We start from the raw sequence: 20,469 nt of genomic DNA, 5'->3' as shown, positions 1-20,469 counted from the left end.
CCTCAGCATGGAAGTGAGTGGTCGTAGAGAGCTTCTTCTTTGTAAAGTCCGTAGGCAAAGATCCTGATAAAACTGTATTATAGTCCCTTGGTACTTAAAAGTGTGATTCTTCCTCGCTGCTGCAAGAATTTCCTCCTTTTCTTGAAAGCGCAACATCTTGATAATCACATCTCTGGGAGGTTCTTCGCCCTTAGGTTTAGGTCGCAGAGCCCTGTGTGCCCTTTCCATTTGAAACCTGTCATCTCCCCTTGTGCCAGTAATACCCAAAAAAAGGTTGAGCAAGTATGTATTCAACTCTCCAGGGCCCACTGACTCTGGAACTCCTTTCAGTCGCAGATTGGATCTGCGACTACGATTCTCTAGGTCTTCTAGTTTATCGTAGACCTGTTCTAATTCTGATTGTTGGGAGGTGACTTTATCTTTTACTGCATTTAAGTCTTCGACCATTGTATCTCCACTCTCTTCCAGAGAGTTCACTCTTATTCCCAGATCCACAATCTCCTGTTTGAGGTCTTTTATGCTATTGGTCACAGAGTTTTGTAGATTTTCCATTTTTTCAAGCATTTTTTCGAAGTTTACATTAATGTCCTGTTTGGAAACTAAGTGATCTAGATCTGCTCTGGTAATTGGCCTTAAGTCCTCCGTTGCAACTCTAGACCCTTCATCCCCCTCTCTCTCCTCATCCGAAAGTTGCATTTGTATGTCTGAGGATTTATCTCCTTTGATAGATTTAAAGAAAAGGTTAGTTGTGGGCTGCTTGTTTAGTGATGTTGTTTTAGAGTTTTTCTTGGCCGCCATTTTTGTTGCGATGTTCGATGTGATTCCCAATCTTACTGCGCCTAAAGGGCCAGATCAACTGAAGACAACTACAGTGCCCCAAACTTTATTTTTAGTAAGGTGCAATCTATTTTCCTCCAGGCACCGTCCGACAAATGTTAAACACCCCAAGACCAAAGTGTCATTAAAGTATCATCATGTATATTAAAGGTCTTGACTGCAGGTCAAAAAAGCATAATAAACCTTGAGTATGTCAGTTATAACTTGTATGCAAGATGAGGCATATATAACAATCTTCCAAAGTGTCTTCACTAAGTTTCATTAAGCATATTATTTGCGTAGCTTTCCTCATGTGTATTTATAATAGCAGCATCATCTCCTAATTAAGTCTCTCTCCTAACTCTTGAGTGCTGTAGTTTTCCCTGTTGTTCATATCACACACATTGTTTGTACTTATCCCTCAGTTAACTAAGGTTATGGGGAACTCCGTAGCAAGAATGTAATTTTTTGATTGGGGGAGTGCAAAGTGTAGGGTCTGTAGAAATGAAGGAGTCACTTTCCCTGCACCTGTGAGGCCTGTGTTACAAATGCGCCTTCTAGCTTATAAAGAGCCTCTGGGTATATACTCCTTCCCACTTTACAAGTCTCTTTATTTCAATCAGAATCCTGTCTAGTGGTCATTCTCCCTCCTGCCACTCTAGTTTCTGCCCGGTAGCATCCCCCTGTTTGCTTAATAAACCTGCTCCGATCTTCCCTGCGTACCTTCGGTTCCGTAGCTTAGGAGCTGCACAGGCCGGTCACTCCTTTTACATCTTCTTCCTCCTGCTATTTTTTGCCTCTCCTATTTGTTCGCCGCCGATCAGTAGTCGGCCTGCTGGTTTCTACCGTGTCTTCGGGTCGGCTGAGTGCTCCCCCAGGGATTGAAGGTGATTCCACGTGTGCAGTAGAAATGGCGTCTGATGCGCCACTGTTCAGGGCCCTGCTATAAAGATCCTCTTGTTAACAGCGCCTCTCTTCCCTCAAGTCTCACCAGACATCAGATGAGTGTCCTTGTTGGTGGTATGTTTTTTGGCTTAAGTTCTAGCCTCTCACATCGATTTTATGCCATTTTAACAGCAGGTCTGCACGGAGCTTTTCCTCTAGGCTGCCATTCCTCAGCCCTTCCAGGATCCGCCCTCCTTTTTTTTATTTTAAATGGTACCGGTGAGTACTATTTTTCCTCAGGCAGCAGATGGGAGAAGATTTTTGCCTGGAGGTTGATGATCTTAGCAGTTGTCACTAAGATCCAGAGGAGTTCCCACAGAATGGCTGAGGAGTACTTGAGAAGCTTCAGTGTGGGGAACGTTTTTCATGCTACAAGAATTGAGGTATGTTCATTCATTTTTTTCTGGAGAGACTGTGGTATTTCAGAACTGGCTGACATAGTTCCCATGAGGGAAGGGGTAAACAGTAATCCTACATGTAGTGAAGGGGTATTACTGGGACCTGTATATTATGGGCTAAAAATGCAGCAAAGCATAGCAGCATGGTGACACTGGTAACATAACGTTTTGATGAGGAAACGGTTTTATGTTTAAGGGCATCATAACGTTTTTATGAGGAAAAGTTTTTATGTTTGATGGCACTGGAGGGTTTCACATGGCTTATAGGTGTTTTTGGATACAACAGTACCCACATGGCTAGTTCCTTTACCGCTTTGCAGCGGTTTTTACTAGGCAGAGAGACATCGTATAGGATGGGCGGGGCCTATTTTCGCGCCTCAGATGCGCAGTTAATTTTCATATGGAAGCAGCAAGCTCCAGCTCCGGTGGGCCTAAGCTGAAAGACATAGCCTAACAAAGTGATAGAGAGTAAAAACTGAAAAAGTGTGTAAAATAGTGCGCTGGTGTTAAATATGTGGTATCAAACTCCTTACAATAAGTTAGTCCTTCAATCTAAACAATAAGTTCAAAAGAAAAAATAGGTGTAGTAAGGGCGCTATTAGCTGAAGATACCAAAAGAAGGGTTATCTGTGGTATAAATTCATTAGTGTATATACAAATTCATAAAGGCTTTGTCATAAAGACATAAAATAATTTAATAAAATTAAAAATGTATTTCACATACAAATACAATCATATATAAAAATTACATTTAATAGAGACGTCTCTAATTCAATCTTTCAGTATTCAGTGATCAGAATATACTCATTTTGTTATTTTAGAGACAGAGAATATAGATACTTTGTATCTATTTACAAACTGTAAAATGTTTCTAGTTTGTATAACAGACAATTTCTGTGTTCTCTAAATAATGGATAGACTTTCTCACATAGAGTACATATAAAAGATCATTTAACACAATAATTTTCTAAAAAGATTTCTTAAAGAATGTTCATGATTGAGCTAGTTTGTATATAAATCTATCAAAAGAGTCCATTTTTTTGTTAGTATGGATTGAGCAAGTCCTTAATAGTGAGGCGGTGCAATATTGGTTAAGAGTAAAAGTCTGTTAAGGATTATACCTTTAAACTTTTAGTAATAACGACTGCAGGGTATCCAATACGTCCTGCGTCTACATCAAATATGTGTCACAGTTAGTTCTTTCTTAGCAGTTATCGTACCTTAGGTTTGTAGATCTGAGACAGCAGGGTATCCAATGCGTCCTGCAGCGTGTCTCGACTGGCAGATTCCTCGTGTTGTCGGCGTCTGACGTCACACCCGGTGCTTTGGGGGCTCGACTCACGCCTGCCAATCACTGCTTTTAGAGATCGCCTTGACTCAATCTCCCCTCTTGCAGACTTATATTGATGTAAATATCATAGGAAATATTGAGTATGGTGTAGGGAAAAAAGATTCCTTGTAGTGTGGATTAATTACCTGCCCTTAGTGCTGATGCACGCAGGTTTTTATAGTATAGTGGTATATAGTTGATATAAAGTCAACCCGGGTTGTTCCAAGAATTTTAGGTTTAGCCAGCAAGGTGCACAGTCCCACAATTCAACGTGTTTCGCTCTCTCCTAGAGCTTTATCAAGAATGATTTTAGACTGTAAGACACCTCTCTTTTGTAGGTTGTTCTTTCTTTTAACGTAATTTAATCTAATATGGAGGATATTTTCGATTTTAGAGAAAAAATCTTTTTAGATATGAAAGAGGAAAACTTCCCCTTAATGAACCCCATAAGCTCAGCTAAAACTTCAGACTTAATGCAAAGTTTAGAACATGAACTCACAAAAGAACTAAAAGAACAAATGGAACTGGTATTTTTAAATAGATATACAAAAAAAGGTATTATCCCTAGAGGACTAATTTTAAAGAAAAACTGTACTTTTACCCTCAGTGACACATTACAAACCGAATGGAAAGATACTTTGACTAAAGCCTCAAATACCCTAATTGCAATTTTAAAAAGATCTAGAAAAGAAACACTTATAACTATTGAAAAAAACATTCTATAAATTAAAGAAAAATTGAAGGATAGGAAAAATGAAAACGAATACAAAGAAAGACAGAAAGTAATTATGGATAAATTAAATAATTTAAATAAAGACCTATTAAGATCAAAATGGGGTAAAATGGAAAGAGATATCAAAGATAATAATCAACAACAATTAATAGAAGAGACTAATGGAGATAATATGGATACTTCTAAGATTCACACTAATGGCTATTCACATACCAATGTAAATAGAAATAGAAGACTTCATAATACTAATTATCATTATGAAAATAACAGATACCAAAACACATATAATAGGAACTCATACCAACAGGAAAGATCGTATAATTATAATAGGGAATACGGCTATAATAGACAACCTAGATACAGGGATAGAGAACAGTTTAATTCTGAATTTAGACATAACAGTCTTGGTAACAATTATCAAAGGGAATTCCATGATAAATCAAATGAGTGGGAATACCCAAGAAGAATACAAAGAAGAGAAAATAGACAGTGGGACTCATGGAGAACCCCAACCTATAAAAGGTTTGAACCCCTGAGAGAATTAGATCAGAGAAGAGAAAGTCAAACACACAATGAATCTCCCCTTTTTTTTAGGGAAAAGCCCTCTGAAGGAGGGTACTTCAAGAGACCCTTTTCAGTTAGAACCAGAAACAAATCTAAGAAGAAAAAGGGGCCTAGAGGAAGGAGAGGAAGGGGATTACTCACAAAAACAAGCAAAAAGAGGGAGGTAAAAAATGTACATCAAGGGATTTACAATCTAAGTAATACGCCCTTAAGTAAGGAAGAAGAAAAAGTCTTGAGTTTAGGTCTCACATATGCTCCAACTGCCAGACTCAATAAATTTAACACCTTTATTCATGTAAAAAAATTAGTGAGAAATTTAACTCTCAAAAGACATTTTTTTAAAAATCCTATTGAAAGACAGTTAAACACACAACTATCCACTAAAATTAATCACTCACACTTAAAACCTAAATCTAAATTTAACCCCATTCAATCAAAAGGGAATTATCTAGATACTTTTGAGAAATTAGTACTCAAAGATGTAATCCTCCGCGCCCAAAACAATTTAATATGAGTATTAAAGAAAAGACTATTATTAATAATTTGCAAAATAACAAATAATTAACCATAAAATCTGCAGATAAGGGCGGTGGTATAGTTGTGATGGACGCCAAAAATTATTTAACTGAAGCTTACAGACTTTTGGACAATATTAAGACATATAAAAAATTGGATTTTAACCCTACAATAAAATATTCTCAAACACTGAACAAATTGTTGGTAGAAGGTAAAAGATTAGGTGTATTAAATGAGAGAGAATTTCAATATCTAACTCAAAAAAATCCTAGAATACCGATCTTTTACTTTCTACCAAAAATACATAAATGTCTCACAAATCCCCCCGGTAGGCCCATCATATCAGGGATTGACTCAATATCATCCAATCTCTCAAGATATGTTGATGGATACCTACAAAAACATGTTACAAATCTAAATTCTTATCTAAGGGACTCCACTCAAGTACTCAACATATTAAATACTCTCCAATGGGAAGAAGATATGTATTTAGCAACTTGTGATGTGACATCACTGTATACAGTGATAGATCACACACAAGGCCTAGAGGCAATCAAACACTACTTGAAACAAGACAAGGATATGCCAGAAGTACATAGGAATTTTATTCTAAAGAGCATTAAATTTATCTTAGAAAATAATTACTTCTCTTTTGACGAAAAGTTTTAACTCCAAATAGAAGGAACAGCGATGGGTACAAGGTTTGCACCTAGCTATGCCAACCTCTTCATGGGTTTTTGGGAAGAGGAATTTTTTGGCACTGGTGGCTATGGTGCAAACCTTGTACTCTTCAAGAGGTATATAGACGACCTTATAATAATATGGAAAGGTCCAGAGCATGACCTCATAAAAATGTTTGAAGAAATGAATAAAAACAATTTTGGTCTAAATTTTACATATAATCTAAGTAAAAAGTCAATAATCTTTCTAGATTTAGAAATGATGACCCTTGATAACAAAAGAGAGACCAAAACACACTTCAAAAAGGTAGACTGCAACAATTACCTTCATGCCAAAAGTTGCCACCTGGATACCTGGAAAAATAACATCCCAATAGGACAGTGTCTTAGGATACGAAAAAACTGTTCAAGGATGACAGATTTTGAAGAACAGGCAGGAACTCTAATAGAAAGATTTAACTCCAGAGGTTATAATGTGGCACACACAAATAAGGCGTTAGAAAGAGCAAAAAACACAGATAGGGAATCACTATTAGTGTATAAAGAGAAGACAAATATTGAAAATGACAGAATAAAAATCCCATTTGTAACTGATTACCATATTGATCACAATTTGATCAAAAAAATTGTAAAAAAAACACTGGCACCTCATAAAAAAAGGATAATATTTTGGGAGATAAGATATCAGATAAGCCTAGCTTTGTTTTTTTTAAAAAAGCAACTAACTTAAAATCAGTCCTCGCACCAAGCGAATTGAAAAAACAAAACAACACAAAAACATTGGTGCAAAAGGACCTTCATGAACATAGATTGGCCGGTTTTTACCCATGCCACTCCTGTAAATCATGCAGACATAGCAATAAATTAAATAAAATACAGATAGGAGGTATTGAAAACACTATACAAATAAAAGAATTAATAAGATGCACTCATAAAGGCATTATTTATATACTAAAATGTACCTGCAATTTGTTTTATTTTGGGGAAACCAAGAGGGCCTTAAGAGACAGAATTAGGGAGCATCTCCGAAATATAGAAAATGGAATTGATGATACACATCTCTACAAACACTTTAAAACCATACATAAGGGCAATACAAAAGACATGTTATATTGGGGAAAAAAGTAAAAAAGCACTGGAGAGGGGGAGATATACAGAAAAAACTATTACTTAAGGAAGCAGAATATATTTTTAAATATGACACCTTATTCCCAAAAGGTTTAAACTCAGAGCTTGACATTTCACCTTTTCTTTTAGATTGAAACATTTTAATCACAATTAAAAATGAACTTTTTATTAGGGTTTATATAAAAAAATAGTCACACGTATAAAGCTAATGGATTTGATATAACACCTGTAACACCAATTTAATATGATAAAATCTAACGTGACATTTATAATTATGCACAATTGCACTTTCTTTCACATTTAAAAAAAAATTTTGTTTTTAAAAAATAATTTTTATTGTCACTTAAAATTCTTCAACATCACACATAAATGAAGTAACCTGAAAGTAATGTAATATCATGCTAATCCTGTTGTAATAGAATGACTATTCATGATTAAAGAGCCGAGTAAAGAAAAATAAAAATTATGGATATGTTAGCAGTGAAGCTGGTGCCATTATTCTGGAATACAACCTTAATTCAAGATTTATGGATTAACTAATAGGGAAAGAGTTGAATCTACAAAAGAGAGGTGTCTTACTGTCTAAAATCATTCTTGATAAAGCTCTAGGAGAGAGCGAAACGCGTTGAATTGTGGGACTGTGCACCTTGCTGGCTAAACCTAAAATTCTTGGAACAACCCGGGTTGACTTTATATCAACTATATACCACTATACTATAAAAACCTGCGTGCATCAGCACTAAGGGCAGGTAATTAATCCACACTACAAGGAATCTTTTTTCCCTACACCATACTCAATATTTCCTATGATATATACATCAATATAAGTCTGCAAGAGGGGAGATTGAGTCAAGGCGATCTCTAAAAGCAGTGATTGGCAGGCATGAGTCGAGCCCCCAAAGCACCGGGTGTGACGTCAGACGCCGACAACACGAGGAATCTGCCAGTCGAGACACGCTGCAGGACGCATTGGATACCCTGCTGTCTCAGATCTACAAACCTAAGGTACGATAACTGCTAAGAAAGAACTAACTGTGACACATATTTGATGTAGACGCAGGACCCATTGGATACCCTGCAGTCGTTATTACTAAAAGTTTAAAGGTATAATCCTTAACAGACTTTTACTCTTAACCAATATTGCACCGCCTCACTATTAAGGACTTGCTCAATCCATACTAACAAAAAATGGACTCTTTTGATAGATTTATATACAAACTAGCTCAATCATGAACATTCTTTAAGAAATCTTTTTAGAAAATTATTGTGTTAAATGATCTTTTATATGTACTCTATGTGAGAAAGTCTATCCATTATTTAGAGAACACAGAAATTGTCTGTTATACAAACTAGAAACATTTTACAGTTTGTAAATAGATACAAAGTATCTATATTCTCTGTCTCCTCTAAAATAACAAAATGAGTATATTCTGATCACTGAATACTGAAAGTTTGAATTAGAGACGTCTCTATTAAATGTAATTTTTATATATGATTGTATTTGTATGTGAAATGCATTTTTAATTTTATTAAATTATTTTATGTCTTTATGACAAAGCCTTTATGAATTTGTATATACACTAATGAATTTATACCACATATAACCCTTCTTTTGGTATCTTCAGCTAATAGCGCCCTTACTACACCTAAAGTGATAGAGAGATTTCTCAGACCCCTGAGGGCAGGTAGGAGCCACAGCAGAGCTGTGGCGAGGTGCAGGGGGTTGCTATTCTATTTTTGGTAACGTTTTTTGGGTAACGTTTTTTCACATAGAGGGTTAATTGTCCCTTACTTGTGGTGCAATCTTAAGTTACAAGATAAGACACATATATGCTAAAATTGTGAACTGGAGGTAAAGGTCATTTCGAAACTTTAAAGGTGGACCCTCTACTTCCTCTTCCGCCACAAAGCAGGAGGGGAATTTTGCGCAATCCAAGTCAGTCTGGAGACCTAACCAGACCTGGAATTAAGGTAAACAGGCCAAGAAGCCCGCTGCTGCTACCAAGACAGCATGAAGGGGTAGCCCCCAATCCGGGACCGGATTTAGTAGGGGGCAGACTTTCTCTCTTCGCTCAGGCTTGGGCAAGGGACGTTCAGGATCCCTGGGCATTAGAAATTGTGACCCAGGGGTATCGACTAGAATTCAAGGATTTTCTCCCAAGAGGGAGATTTCTTCTTTCACGTTTGTCTGTAGACCAGACAAAAAGAGAGGCTTTCTTACGCTGTGTAGAAGACCTCTATACCATGGGTGTAATCTGTCCAGTTCCAAAACTAGAACAGGGGCAGGAGTTTTACTCAAATCTGTTTGTGGTTCCCAAAAAATAGGGAAACTTCAGACCGATTTTAGATCTCAAATGTCTAAACAAATTTCTCAGATGGAGACCATACAAACAATTTTACCAATGAGGGTTAATATATGAACACGGTGGACTTGAAGGATGCGTATCTTCACATTCCTATCCACAAGGATCATCACCAGTTTCTCAGGTTCGCCTTCCTGGACAAACACTATCAGTTTGTGGCCCTTCCTTTCGGGTTGGCCACAGCTCCCAGAATCTTCACAAAGGTGCTATTGGCGGTTCTAAGGCCGCGGGGCATAGCAGTGGCGCCCTATCTGGACGATATATTGATTCAGGCGTCAACTTACCATCTAACCAAATCTCACACAGACATCGTGTTGGCTTTTCTAAGATCTCACGGTTGGAAGGTGAATCTAGAAAAGAGTTCACTAGTTCCACTAACAAGAGTTCCATTCCTGGGGACTCTGATAGACTCTGTAGATATGAAAATATTTCTGACGGAGGTCAGAAAGTTAAAGATTCTAAATACTTGCCGAGCGCTTCAGTCCCTTCCCCGGCCATCAGTGGCTCAGTGTATGGAGGTAATTGGATTAATGGTAGCGGCAATGGACATCGTTCCGTTTGCACACTTTCATCTCAGGCCACTGCAGCTGTGCATGCTCAGACAGTGGAATGGGGATTATGCCAATTTATCTCCTCGGATAAATCTGGATCAAGAGACCAGAGACTCTCTTCTTTGGTGGTTGTCACAGGATCATCTGTCCCAGGGTCTGTGCTTCCGCAGACTAGCGTGGGTTATAGTGACGACGGACGTCAGCCTCTTGCGCTGGGGTGCAATCTGGAATTCCCTGAAGGCTCAGGGTGTTTGGACTCAGGAGTCCCTTCTACCAATCAATATTCTGGAATTAAGAGCAATATTCAATGCGCTTCAGGCATGGCCTCAGTTGGCCTTGGCCAAATTCATAAGATTCCAGTCAGACAATATCACGACTGTATCATATATCAATCATCAAGGGGGAACAAAGAGTTCTCTAGCGATGATAGAGGTTTCAAAGATAATCCAATGGGCGGAGACTCACTCTTGCCATCTATCAGCAATATATATCCCAGGAGTAGAGAATTGGGAAGCGGATTTTCTAAGTCCTCAGACTTTTCATCCGGCGGAGTGGGAGCTCCATCCGGAGGTGTTTGCGGCATTGATCCGTCAATGGGGCACACCGGAATTGGATCTGATGGCATCTCGTCAGAATGCCAAACTTCCTTGTTACAGGTCCAGATCAAGGGATCCCCAAGCTGTACTGATAGATGCTCTAGCATTCAACCTGGCTTATGTGTTTCCTCCATTTCCTCTCCTACCTCGTCTGATTGCAAGAATCAAACAGGAGAGAGCTTCAGTAATTCTGATAGCGCCTGCGTGGCCACGCAGGACTTGGTATGCAGATCTAGTGGAAATGTCATCTCTGCCACCATGGAAACTGCCATTGAGACAGGACCTTCTCGTCCAAGGTCCGTTCCAACATCCAAATCTATATTCTCTGCAGCTGACTGCCTGGAGATTGAACGCTTGATTTTATCTAAGCGGGGATTCTCTGAGTCGGTCATTGATACCTTGATTCAGGCTCGAAAGCCTGTCACTAGGAAAATTTACCATAAGATATGGCGTAAATATCTTTATTGGTGTGAATCCAAGGGATACTCATGGAGTAAGGTTAGGATTCCTAGGATTTTGTCCTTTCTCCAAGAAGGATTGGAGAAGGGATTATCAGCTAGTTCCTTAAAGGGACAAATTTCTGCTTTGTCAATTTTACTACACAAGCGTCTGGCGGATGTCCCAAACGTTCAGTCTTTTTGTCAGGCTTTAGTCAGAATCAAGCCTGTGTTTAAACCTGTTGCTTCGCCATGGAGTTTGAATTTAGTTCTCAATGTTCTTAAAGGGGTTCCGTTTGAACCTATGCATTCCATGGATATTAAGCTTTTATCCTGGAAAGTTTTGTTCTTATTTGCTATCTCTTCTGTTCGAAGGGTGTCTGAGCTTTCTACGTTACAATGTGATTCGCCTTATCTTATATTCCATTCTGATAAGGTGGTTTTGCGTACTAAACCTAGATTCCTTCCTAAGGTTGTTTCAAATAAGAATAATAATCAGGAAATTGTTGTTCCTTCCTTGTGTCCTAAACCTTCGTCTAAGAAGGAACGTCTGTTACATCATTTGGACGTGGTTCGGGCTTCAAAGTTTTACTTACAAGCGACCAAGGATTTCCGTCAAACATCTTCACTATTCGTTGTTTATTCTGGAAAGCGTAGGGGTCAAAAAGCTACGGCTACCTCTCTTTCTTTTTGGCTGAAAAGCATCATCCGTTTGGCATACGAGACTGCTGGACAGCAGCCTCCTTCTACTGCTCATTCTACTAGAGCAGTGGCTTCCGCATGGGCTTTTAAAACGATGCTTCTGTTGAACAGACTTGTAAGGCTGCAACTTGGTCCTCCCTTCATACCTTTTCCAAATTTTCCAAATTTGATACTTTTGCTTCTTCGGAGGCTATTTTTGGGAGAAAAGTTCTTCAAGCAGCAGTGCCTTCCGTTTAGGTATCTGTCTTGTCCCTCCCGTTCATCTGTGTCCTGTTGCTTTGGTATTGTATCCCACAAGTAATGATGAATCCGTGGACTCGTCGTATCTAGTAGAAGAAAAGGAAATTTATGCTTACCTGATAAATTGATTTCTTCTACGATACGAGGAGTCCACGGCCCTCCCTGTCATTTTAGACAGATTATATTTTTGTTTTCAAAACTTCAGTCACCTCCGCACCTTTTAGCTTTTCTTTTCTCTTCCTATACCTTCGGTCGAATGACTGGGGGTGGAGAGAAGGGAGGAGCTATATATACAGCTCTGCTGTGGTGCTCTTTGCCACTTCCTATTAGCAGGAGGATAATATCCCACAAGTACGGATGAATCCGTGGACTCGTTGTATCGTAGAAGAAATCAATTTATCAGGTAAGCATAAATTTCCTTTTTTGTTTAAAATCTAGGAGCCAGAAACTTTTGGCCATCTGTATGATATAGAACATCATAATATAAAACAATAAAAAAAAAAAAAATTATATATATATATATATATATATATATATATACAACTCACAGATGATTCCAACTCATGTTTCTTCATTCAAAAGAACATTTATTTCAACATTTTGGCCCCTATTTGTCAGATAGGGGCCGAAATGTTGAAGAAAAATGTTCTTTTGAATAAAGAAACATGAGTTGGAGTCATCTGTGAGTTATGTGAATCTTTGACTACCACTGGACATGGATTAAAAGTGTGCAAAACCAAACTTTATACATATATATAAATATATATATATATATATATATATATATATATATATAATATTAAACATACATTATATAACATACATTATATATAATAACACAGTTAAATTAGAAAGTGTATAAACACAGAAAGTGTATAAACATAGTAGGTGTTTAAACTGTAGGAATACCTATGTTGTATACCTACTGGGTTACAGTCTTTGTCATCTCCAGTACGTAGGTATGACAACCAGGGAGGTACGTTCGCGTATCAGAGAACACCTCTCAAATATTAAGGCTGGTACTCTGACCACCCCTCTCGTCCAGCATTTCAAAAGGTTCCATAATAAGGAGAACACAAGCTTTAAATGGGCCATTATTAAGGTGGTAAATGCTGGGAAGAGGGGGGGGGGACAGGGATCGAGCACTAGCCAAAAGAGAGGTGTTTTGGATTTTTCATCTACAGACGAGATTCCCGAAATGACTTAATTCTTCCTATGATTTAATCAATCATTGGAATTGAAATAATAATAATAAAATAATAAAAGAAAGAAAAAAATGTTTTGGTTTGTCCTGGCAATTGATATGACATTGTGCTTTACTGGAACTTGTAGCAATATTTGTTTGATAATGGGGCATTAGGTAATTTAACCACACTACAATAATGTTATGGTCACATGATGTGTATGTGTACAATTGGTATATATATATGTACACATATGTGTATGTTTGAGTATGTATTAATGTTTTCACATATAATATCATGGTCCCTTTCAGCAATGGGAAACAATCATTATTTTTGGCACAATGATATTTTCAACACATAAAGAGAAATAGGAGTGTTATGAAAGAATATATATATTGCTTCAAACTAGCTGTGTGGTTCATTATTGTACTCTATTAGGTATGTGAAGAAGGGAGTTGTTAGTATAACAAGCCAGGGATCAGGAACCAGGAGGGATGTCAGACAGTCAGGTAATACACAGGAGCTCTCACAAACAGGTATGAGACAACGCAAGGGCAAAGCATACTGAACAGAGGACCTTTAAATAATAAGTGATGACATCACAATTCTGAGACTGCATCCTGTCTCACACGGATGATGTACACCAGTCTGGCCATAAAAGGAAGTGCAGGAAATTAGCAGCATCACACAGTATGCACCAGAGTCAGCAAGAGAGGTGAGTAAAATGGCTGCCAGCAGCACATGGCAAACAAAACAGGGAAAAAAACCTGACACACACTCTCTCACACACTCACACTCACACACAAACACAAAGATACTAAAGCTCTATCACACACTCTTACACACAAACACACTCACACACATTCTCACACACACAGAAAGATGCTGACAAGCAAAAAGACACACACACTCTCACACACAGACACACTTCCACACAAAGATACACACACACACGAGAGGCATAACTGTAGGCATCTGCAGTATGTTTCAAACGCACAATGTCACCTTTTTTGGCTGTGGCTGTTTCCCACCAAACATGGACATTTGCATGTCCGGGCCTGACTCTGCTTCAAACCCGTACACCTAAATGGTAACCCGAACTGTCTGGGTCATTCCCGAAAAGGTGGCAACACTATATGTAGACCTTATAAGGGCTCAACAAATTTGTCCAATTTCCAGGTGCCAGACCAAAAAATTATGATGCAGAATCTGCATGGTCTGTCTAGGCAGGCACAGATACACACATTACATCTGATTATAGCACTAAAACTTATATTATGGACCCATGCAATGCCAATTATTTTTCTAGGCCATATTTTAATTGTAATCGTGGCAGACGCCAAAACCTAAGGATCAGAGGAGTCTCTGAAAGCATACTGGCCGCCATGTTACCACAATACCTACAGGATCTTTTTCGCTTCCTCCTAGACACAGATGAAGACACCAATATCTCCCTGGATAGAATGTATAGAGCGTTAAAACCTAAGCCTCGAGCCACGGCACCCCCGAGAGACATCATACTCCGCTGTCACAACTTTAAAGACAAAGAAAAATTATTAACAGCGGCCAGAAAGAAGGTGCCTATTAAAAAAGATGGAGACACAATACAAATTTTTGCAGACCTCAGCCCTCTGACACTTTCCAGAAGGAGGGAGGTCAAATTCCTCACTTCACATCTACAGGAATTGAGCATCCCCTGTCGCTGGGGGTTCCCCTTCGCAAATCAAAGTTGTAAAAGACAACAAAGAAATCACCTATAGGGATCTAGAGGACTTGGAACACTAATGCTCACAATTACGCATACCCCTACCAAAAATCCCTCAGACCACAGAGCAAACAGGAGATAAGCAGACGACAGAGTTTCCATTCTCAAAACCCCAATGGCAGAAATGGTCTACAGTAACTAGGAAACACAAAAATGCCACCCCCAGGAGCAGCCATCCAAACTTAGCCACCACGGACCCACCATGAAACTTTGCTCAACCTCCTCGGAGCCAAGAATTACCGATTGGGATCGCTGCTAAAAAGAAGGTTTTTCTTCCTCTCTACCGAGAAGTATATTAAACTTTTGACATTGTGTCACAGCATACTCTTTACCCCCAGTAGTGAAGAGGACTTGAAGGAAATTTGTGCCCCTTTCACCTTTCCTTTATTACTCCCCTAATCCTCATATATACCTACAACATGTATTTCACCAAGGACTTTCTCAGGGAAGTCATAGCAGTATTTAGACACTGCTATCCCCCCCCAACGCCAGGAGACTGCCCAGCATCCACACTCTTGGGCTGAACTATTGTTATTGGTTTAACGTTGTTTATTGTTTATATGTATGTTTATTGTTTACTTTCAGACTACTCGCAAGGTATAGCACTAATTACTGGTTGATTCCTCCCATAGTCAGTGACAATGACGCACCACTCCACTCCCTATTGATTTCCACAATTATTATAGATGGTAAGCCTCAGCAACAGAGCATAGTGAAACTTTACGGTAAGACGCACAAGACTATCTCACCCACAACGTACACCAATATCAAAACTCCATGGACTCAAGACCATTATCGATAGTCTCACAAAATGCCAAGGATTTAAATTCACCCACTAAGAGATCGGTGGCCTTACATTGGTTTTCAAGACAGAAAAGCTCAGTGGTATTTGTTCAGGAAACACACTTCCCCAGAGCAAACAAACCTAAATTTTCCAGCAGGGATTTCTCATTGGGATTTTTTAATTCCCACGAAGGGAAAAAAATGGAGTGGGAATACTCCTCAATCGTAATCTACCCTTTAAATTACTTAACACCACAACAGATAATGAAGGCAGAATTTTAATAATAGTGGGCCTCATATACAATAGACCAAAAACATTAATTAATGTTTACACCCTTAATTTAAACAAGAACCGTTTCTTTAACAGACTCAAATCAATGATCCAAGAAACACATAAGGGCACAGTTATTATGGGAGGAGATCTAAATGCAATAATAGACCCGACCCTAGACACCACAACTGCATTAAACACTCAGGGTTAATAGATGCCTGGAGGGCACAACATCCCACACAACGTAACTACACCTTTTTTTCCCACCCCTAGTCCATGTACTCCAGGATAGATCACCTATACATTAACCAATCCAGTTTTTATCTATTGACGGACACTGACATAACTCCAACAGCGTGGTCAGAACACTCCATGATATCTCGGAAAATGGACTGGCTAGATTCCCCATTGCACCCATTTATCTGGAGATTAGATACCTACCTTTTACACCATCCCCCTACGGTGCAAACCCTAACGACCACACTGTGAGAATATTTCCAACATAACGCCATATCAGGCACCCACCCCCTCTGGGAAGTTCACAAGGCGGTAATTCGCGGAGAATGCATTAAACACAAGGCATACCTCAAAAAATCGTATGATACCACGTTGCACTCATTAACTGCTCAATTACATACTCTAGAGCTCCAGCACAAATGCTCCCCAATGGACCGCCCTACCCTAACCACGCTAACAAGCACAAGAAATGAACTTAAAACACTACTTTACTCAGAAGCCCAAAGGAAAGCCTTACAACTAAGAAATAAATACTTCTATGAAGGCAACCGATCTTGGACGAACAGACCCTTGTCTTGGTGGGGACGAATACAGGCTATAAAGATGACTACCCTGCCTGGAATTTTATATGTTTTACAAGCCTTGCCACTCCATATCCCCAAATGGTATATGACCCAACTCCAAAACAGCATTAACACATTTGTTTGGGGAAGTGTAAACCCAGAATTAATAGAGATACAATGTATAGACCAATTTTGTACGGAGGATTAGGGCTACCCAAGATTGAGGATTATTATCAAGCGGTGACATTGCAGAGAGTGTTAGATTGGCACAGAAAAAGAGAGCATAAGGCGTGGGTAACATTAGACTCCCATGCGCTCAAAGCACCCCTAGTTCATGCACTATGTTGGGTACTGAATGACCTCAAGCTACCCCAATGTCAACACCTACATAAACAATTCTTCAAAAACTGGGATCATATAATCGCCACTAGACCACATATCTCCACTAGCAGATCCCCTCTATTCCCAATCACACTGAATGTAGATATGGTTGGAGGACTAGATAAGGGATTTAAGAGGCTCACTGAATGGGATTACACAGTTCCGCTGTTTAATTTCACAGAAGCAGGAAAACTTTTAGAAAGAGATAAATTGAAAAATGTAGCTGACGGCAGATTTGCTAATTGGCTGAAACATGCCCAATTACACCACTTCATTTACACGTCTCCCTTCAAAACAGACCTCCTAAGACAACTCACCCCCTTCGAACACCTATGTCACAAAGGAATAACATTAAAAGGTACGCTGTCCACGTCTCGTAAACTCCTTTTAAGTAACCTACACAACATCCTCCCATCATATACCACAAAATGGAACCTTGACTTAGCAGAACAAATAGATCAAAACACATGGGACAAGATCTTTAGGTCGGTAAAAAAGCTTCGTCATCTCCAAAGATACTAGAACTAAACTACAAAATCCTTCTCCTTTGGTATTTACCCAAACACGTCCCGGATATGCTGGTGAGGATGTGGGGAATGTGGTAGCTTATTACATATGTGGTGGTATTGTGATAGAATTCGTCCGTTATGGACGACCATAGAGCTACATTTTAAACAGACTATATCAGACGACTTCACATTAACACCGAACACCGCCTTATTAAATGACATGCCTAAATTGAAGTGCAGCCTTAAATTACTTACCTTACAAATAGGCCTCAACAGTGCGAGGCTACTAATAGCACGTCACTGGAAAAAACCTACAATCCCCACTAAGAGTATGTAGATAGACGAAATAGATTAGCAATTCTCTCTGGAAAAGTATGGCTACCTTTGTCGCAATAAATTAGCTACCTTCTCATACGCAAGGTTCATATGGGAGGAGTCGCTCCTGAAACCTGCCGCTCCACACAATCCTAAAACCTAAATTTCGAACAATGTTAGACTTTAGGCACCATCTATCCTGACGCGCAGATTAGTTTACACACCCAACTGGACGGAGATAGTTCAGGGGGCGCCAGAGTCACTACCAATATCTATGGTTAATACACTTAGTAAGCAAGTTTCAACCTGAAGAGAACTATGTATGAATGAGAAAATACCTTGTAAAGTTTATTGTTACCATTGTTGTAAATGTTTTTTTTTTAACTATATTTGACATTCATCCTGTTCAGATTTACTCCTGAAGCCTTGCATCAATGATACAGGACTGAAAAGAGGACTTTGCTTCTCTAGCAAATGTAACCAACCGTAATGCCAATACTTCGTTATTTGTCACAAGTGTATTCATATATCATTGTACTTTTGTCTCTTAGCAAAGTCCTCAATAAAAAAAATAAAAAAAAATGTGGTAAAGATGCTAAATAAGCTAATCCCGTACTCTATGGCAGTGTTTATCTTTTAGCAGTTGCTAAGTTTGTGTTTAGTTCAGATCGCAATGGAAAGTTTGGTTTTAAATTTAATTTTTATTTATAACATTTTGTTTCATATAAAATTAATTAGGATTTGTCCAGAATTTCTTAGAATCATTAATAATTTATATCTTGTGTACATCCTGTACCGCTGTCTCTGAATTTTCTGATCAGGCTGCTTATTGTAAAATGTGTATATAATATTTATTGTAGTTAATTATATGATTCTTTCCAGAATAACCCCTTAATTTCTGTTTGTAAAATATTCATTCATTCTCTCTGAATCCTTCTTAATAATGCTCTAAAAATAATAACATATATATATATTTTTAACTATTTATGTTTAAATATTTTTATTAAGGTTTACACAGTTTATAAATTACTTTTACATGCATTTCACATATTCAAACGTACAGGTAATGGAACAAAGTTCCAAAGAAAACATTTTTCAAACTTGTAAGTCTCAAAGATTAAAAAATTTAACAGCAGTTCTCTGCAAATGTGACGTAGTACAATATAGGTGTTATCACGAGCCTTAGTTCAATATATAAGAAGAAAAGAAGGGGAAAACACATCCCTTTCAACTGTGTTAGATACATAAAGCCAGTGATTCCATATATTTGTTTGGCGGGGGGGGGGGGCAGATAACGGGGGTGGAAGTGACAACACAGTAAGTACGAAAAAGTTTCCTCATCAGTATCATAATTCGCAATGCCCGTCCGAACCAGTGAAGTGCCCTGATGGGGTAGACCCTTAACTGACTCTTCTCTGCCTATCCAGTAATACCAGATCTGGGTAAATGTGTCTCTGTTATTTATGATCCCAGATGCCAACTCATACATGTTGTAAATGTGTTGCACTTTGTTGTAAATTTCAGCCCACGTAGGGGTACCCGTCTTCCAATGTTTTGCAATATAGGTTCTCCTGACTGTGCAAAGAATATTGAGAAAGGTATTAAGGTGTTTGTTAAGTGTAGTGTTGTGGTCGTGTAGAAGAGCCTGCTGTATAGTGAGAGAAATCTCCTCACCTATCAATTGGCCAAGAAAAGAGGCTAGTCGCTTCCAGATCGCGTTGGCCTCAGTGCAATCCCACCACATATGTCGGTATGAACCATCTTCTCCACACCCTCAGTAGCATAGTCTGCTGCCCTGTGGGTGCATATGTGCGGTTTTCACCTGCGTCAAGTACCATCTGAAAAGTGTTTTCATTACATTTTCCTTCAAGTCTGCACTCAGTAGGCCTCTATTGGCAGATTGAAATATTTGTTCCCAGTCTTCTAGGTCTTTAGTTATGTTTAGGTCTTTTTCCCAGGCTATCATCACCGAGGATTTTGTCTTGTGTGGGCCGGACTGAATTGTCAAGTATAGTCTGGATATAGAATGCTTGGAACGTTGGGGATTTTTTAACTATTTAAACGGACAGTAAAGTAAACAAATGTTTTAATGATTCAGATAAAGAATTAAATTTTAAACAACTTTCCAATGTAATTCTATTATCTATTTTTTATTCTGTTGATATCATTTGTTGAATAGCATACCTAGGAAAGCTCAGGAGCAGATAGCTGCTTATTGGTAGCTGCACCTTTTGTCATTGGCTCACCCAGTGGGAACGATTTATCAAATGCCGGGCGGACATAATTCACTGCAGCAAATTATGTCCGCCCGGCATCGCTAAATTCCGACAGCATACGCTATAATCACACTGGGCAAGGAGTTCCTGATAGAGCACTCTCTTTATATGCATTTGAATAGTGACCCTGGGGAGGTCTCCCTAAGGGTGATAGGGGAAATCAGACATGGACTCCTTGCCCATTGA

The 20,469-nt window shown here is 38.7% G+C and overlaps 1 protein-coding gene across 1 annotated transcript in view; it reads left to right on the top strand.

Annotated features, from left to right (window-relative positions):
• Positions 1-20,469, top strand: part of PIGL (phosphatidylinositol glycan anchor biosynthesis class L) — a 420,271-nt gene that overhangs the window by 236,627 nt on the left and 163,175 nt on the right. The gene's annotated exons all lie outside the window — the stretch shown is intronic.

The sequence above is a fragment of the Bombina bombina genome, chromosome 3 (assembly GCF_027579735.1).
Source record: "Bombina bombina isolate aBomBom1 chromosome 3, aBomBom1.pri, whole genome shotgun sequence".
In the NCBI taxonomy this organism is placed as follows: domain Eukaryota; kingdom Metazoa; phylum Chordata; class Amphibia; order Anura; family Bombinatoridae; genus Bombina; species Bombina bombina.
The sequence above is the reverse complement of the archived record's forward strand: the minus strand, read 5'-3'. Positions and strand labels throughout refer to the sequence as shown.